Source organism: Mus musculus, chromosome 8 (assembly GCF_000001635.26).
Source record: "Mus musculus strain C57BL/6J chromosome 8, GRCm38.p6 C57BL/6J".
NCBI lineage: Eukaryota > Metazoa > Chordata > Mammalia > Rodentia > Muridae > Mus > Mus musculus.
In genome coordinates, this window is record NC_000074.6 from 90,758,012 (window position 1) to 90,762,894 (window position 4,883).

A 4,883-nucleotide genomic window follows, 5' to 3' on the forward strand; every position below is an offset into this window, starting at 1 on the left:
TATATATGAGTACACTGCCACTGTCCTCAGACACACCAGAAGAGGGCATCGGATCTCATTACAGATGGTTGTGAGCCACCATATGGTTACTGGGAATTGTACTCAGGACCTCTGGAAGAGCAGTCAGTGCTCTTAACTGCTGAGCCATCTCTCCAACCCCAAAAGTTTAACTAAGAATGTACACAGAAATAAATAGTTAAGTCATTCAATAAAACCAACAAGTTAAAATAACCCCTGTGGGTTAAGACAGAAGGAAATATCAAATATATATCCACACTTGCCTGAAGAGAACTGTAAAACTGAGTTCATTTTTCTTGGCTTGGAGAACAAGATGGGGTTGTTCTACATAGCCCAGCCTAGTCTCAGATTTACAGCAATCCTGCTATCTCTGATTCCCATGTGCTGGGATTATAGGCTTGCAGTGAGCGCCATGTTTGCTTCCCTATTTGGTTTTGTTTGTTGTTAGTTAAGACAGGCTCTTGGAGCCTAGGTTAACCTCAAATTCAGGATCCTCCTGCCTCAGCCTTCTGGGTGCTGGAATCTCAGGTTTGTTCTACTACATCTATTCTTGTCTTGTTATTAAGGAATGGGTAGTGACTGGGGTCAAGACATTTTGCTATACAGTTTCTTAACATGTTTTTATCTTGAATTCTATGAATGAATTCAAAACTTCATCTTAAAACATATATGTTTACATATATATTCTGTGTGTGTGTATGTGTGTGTGTGCGTGTATTACAAGCCATAATGATTCTTCTTATTGCTAGCATGGTCATATTAACATGAGCCTCAGGCCTGCAGTATACAACCAGAAACCTGTTATGTCAACGTGGTGGGGCAGTACCTGAGACACAGTGACCCACATGGAGATATGCCATCAGCATGAAATGCACTCTAGGTACTAAGGCAAAGAATGTAAACTATCACAAACAACTTATATATGGATTGCATATTGAGCTGGAAATATGTTGATAGATTAGGTTACAAGATAAATCATTACAGTTAATTTTACCAATTTCTTCTGTTCTTTTAAAGTACATTTTAGAATATTTTATGTGTGGGGGTGTTTTGCCTGTGTACCATGCGCACGCCTGGTACCCAAGGAGGCAAGAAGTGGTTGTTGGATCCCCTGAAACTAGAGTTACAGATGTCAGTGAGCTGCCATGTGGGTCTGCAAATGGAACTCAGTTCCTCTGCAAGAGCACCCAGCGCTCTTAACCACCAAGCCATCTCTCCAGGCTCCTTATCAGAACATTTTAAATGGTCTCAAAGAACTTAGCATAGTACTACACACCTGTAATCCCAGCATTTCAGAAGGAGAGACAGTGAGTTTCAGTCTAGCCTGGACTATAAAGTAAAAAACCATTCTAAAACCAAAAAAAGTCAGTAAATAAATGGTCTCTGTGGTTCGCATTTGTGACTCACGCTGGATTTGTAACTGCTAATGTTGCTATGTGGCACTAAATGCAGGGAGACGCTTCATGTGTGTCTGTCAGAATAAGGCAGTAAAGATCAGGAGCATGCACCTTATGTGATGAGAATGTAGACAAGAACAGAGGCGTTGTTTAGGTGTTTTGGGGTTTTGTTTTGTTTTGTATTTTTTCTTTTTGGTGATCTCTGAAAGCAAAGCACACTCTCCCCCTTGTCATCCGTGGTAACAAATTAAAATGTTCTCTCAATTATCATCAGCAATTACCCAGTGGGAAGATTATGTGTTTGTTTGGAGTCGCTCAAGCGCAGCTGCCTGTAGCAAATGCTCTCCATCCTCGAGAGGGCTAGGGAGTAGATCGCACTTTCGCAGCAACAGCAGGCACTTGAGCTCTGAAACCGAGGACTTCCGCTATGGTTCAATGGCAAAAAAGCTTACCTCTTCTGAGCAAAGTAGTGGATTCCATCCCCAGTAAAACACACACAAATACATGCGCACACACAAATACACACACACATGCACACTCCCACTCGCACGCGCATCCGTATACACCCTCTTGAAAAGAGAATAAAGTGAAACGGGCCTGTGAAATGGTTCGGCAGGTAAAAGCACTTAACAGCAAGCCTGACACATGGTGGAAAGAGAAGACTCCTGCAAGTGGTCCTCTGCCCTCCATACATGTGCACAACCGAGATACACACTGAGACTTGTCACTATGACAAGAAAAAGAACTCCAGTTTTGGGATCAGACAGACCTGAGGACAAACTGAGGCTTTGCAAGATGTTGCTAGGGCTATGTTTAGCGGAGAACCATAGCTCTTCAAGATGTGTCTTCAACACATCTCAGTGCCTTTCTCTAAACAAGTCGGTCTTCAGTTCTCCCCTTCTTTAATGATACCCATAACCGAGACCTGGTTTCTTGCTGCCTTTCATTGTTGTTGTTGTGTGGTTGTCGTGGTAGTGGTTGTGGTTGTTGTTGTTGTTGTTGTTGTTGTTGTTGTTAGGGGATTTTTGTTCGTGATGGTGGTTGGTTGTAATTTTTGTTTGGTTTTGTTTTTCCAGTTCTGGCTTGCCTTGTAGGTCCCAAATGGCTGTCAACTTACTCTTTTCATTCACTGTAAAAAGAGGAGAACAGTCTTCTCCCAGAAGCCCCTAAAAGGTCAAGGGGTCCATTTTGATTGGCTGGCCCAAAGTCATATGCTCACTTCACTAATCACTATAGCCAGAAAGATGAAATACACTGGTTGGTTTGTAGAATTGCGCGCAATGCCCCTGCATTAGTCAGCTTTCCTTTACTGTGACAAATTACCTAAAAGAGTACAGTTTAAAAAGAAGAAAGATTTATATGGGGTCACAACCTCAGGCTTTTCCACCCACAATGACTTGGTCCTGTAGCAAAGCAGAACGTGATGGCCCAAACATGATGGAACTGCTGACCTCAAGACATTCAGTAGGCAAAGACAAAGGAGGGATTATCCTCCCAAAAAATCTCTTTGGGGCACACGCCCAGTGAGCAAACTGCCAGCAGGCTCGACCTCATGACAGACCCACCCCTGCTCTGAGCATAATCAGCTGGGGACCATCCTTCAAGTCTCTGGAGGACATTTAATATCAGAACTACTACAGGGATGGAGAGACACTCGGTCAGTATGAGCACTAGCTGTTCTTCCAGAGGGTCTGAATTGATTCCCAGCACCCACAAGACAGCTCACAAGGATCTGTAGCTTCAGTTCCATGAGATCCTACTCCTCCTTCTGGCCTCCGTGGGTACTGCATACAGACGGTCCACAGACATTCGTGCAGACAAAACTCCCATACACAGAATTATTTTTTTTAAAGTTTCAAACCACTGTGGAGAGAGATATGCTCAAAGCACATTAAGTAACTCATGAAGATAGCTTTAAGTTATTAAAACAAAAATAAGTAATAAAATAAAATCATATAGACCATAAATGCTGTGGAATCTAGAAAGATTAGTCTTTGGAAAAGTTTGGTCTTAGATAAAATTTAGTTAGGAAAGGGGAGGGAAGGACTCTAAAAAGACTTCCATGTACCTGCCATGAAGTGTCTGCCTTTACCATTCTTATCCCAGCTGCTTAGCTTAGCAGTGAGTCTGGACCATCCAGAGCATGCTGGTCCGGCCCCTAATTAGCTGAATAATACTAGGTTTTACCATCTAGATATCTGCTCACTGGGCACACCAATCTTCCACTTACTGTTTTATGATGCAAATTAGGACGACTCTTTTCAATGGCTTGACTCTCTCCACTGAACAGGCCTGTCTGTTATCTGGAATATAGAGTCACGGGAACCTACTCAAAACACAACATTTTCTCATTACAATGAGACATGATTATTAATGGCAGAGCGCCCATCAGAAATAAAACTAATCTTTCATTTTGTTCAAAATAAATGTGCTCAAAAAGGTATAGAGATGGCAAAATTAATTTGAGAGTAATCAATTCCTGCATTTTAAATGAACATAATTAAGTAATCGTTAAATTATTTAATGGGCTTCATTAAGCTTATTTCTGGCTTGGGTGTCACATTTTTTATCCCAATTAGCTCAAGTGCTGAAATTAATTTTTTATTACTGGTAAGAGTACTAATACAAGTCAGGATGAAATAGATGGAGTCCGCCCAGTCTTACCCAGAGACTTCGATGGCTTATGAGCTTTTAACAATGAGATTAGCTGTGTCATTACAAATCTAGCCAATCGAGATTCACTGAAAGGCAAAGCAGGCCTATGGCAAATGTCTGACCTGCTTCCAGCCAGATAAGACACTGTCAGATTCAACCAGCACTGTGGTGTGTAGTTTCTACTAGCCCACTTTAAGCTTTAAGCTCCCCTGCAGACCGTGCTACCAGCTCCTACCAGGATCCCTTGGATCCACGGATGAAAGAAACACAAACACACTAGCACCTGCCTTATGGCTCAGTGGCTGGGCTCCTCTGAGCCTTCCTTGGCTAACGTGCCCTTCTCTTTACTCCTAGTTCAGCACCCTAAATCTTCCCTCAGCTTAGTTGTATTTCTAATCTCCTGCCTGCTACCCCAGGCCCACGTGGAAAAGCAGCCAATGACCACTCTACCCGAGATCTCACGTGGCTGATGGCTTCTCTGTCTCCAAAGCACAGCGAAGACTCTTTGCTCCTCCTGTGTGTCCTAGACTGCCTGTGGGAACCTGGAAGTCCCGCCTCTTCTGCCCAGTCATTGGCTGCTGGTATCTTTATTGATCAATCAAGAACCAATAGGGGAACAGGACCTTCAGCGTTTACAAGCAGATTCTCAGTCAAAGCATCAGAACCATCCCCTGCACAGGAGTGACAAGGAAACCTCACAATGGAAATATCTCTCAGAGGAAGCCTGCATGGAAGGTGTGCCAGCTATGGTGTCACCAAGAATGGCCAAGTCACCAAGAGACTGAAAAGATGGCTCGGTGGTTAAGAGCACTG

At 43.0% G+C, this 4,883-nt stretch overlaps 1 long non-coding RNA gene across 2 annotated transcripts; it reads right to left on the reverse strand.

Annotated features, from left to right (window-relative positions):
- Window positions 1-1,201: 1,201 nt before the first annotated feature.
- Gm35963 lies at window positions 1,202-4,604 on the reverse strand. 2 transcript variants are annotated; one of them, XR_387900.3, is made up of 3 exons: window positions 4,521-4,604; window positions 3,646-3,718; window positions 1,202-2,738 (listed from the first exon to the last, which is right to left on the reverse strand). It is a non-coding gene; the product is annotated as a predicted gene, 35963 (long non-coding RNA). The 2 variants fall into 2 exon arrangements; XR_387901.2 differs by having other exon boundaries at window positions 3,646-3,741; window positions 4,521-4,588.
- Between the last annotated feature and the right edge of the window lie 279 nt (window positions 4,605-4,883).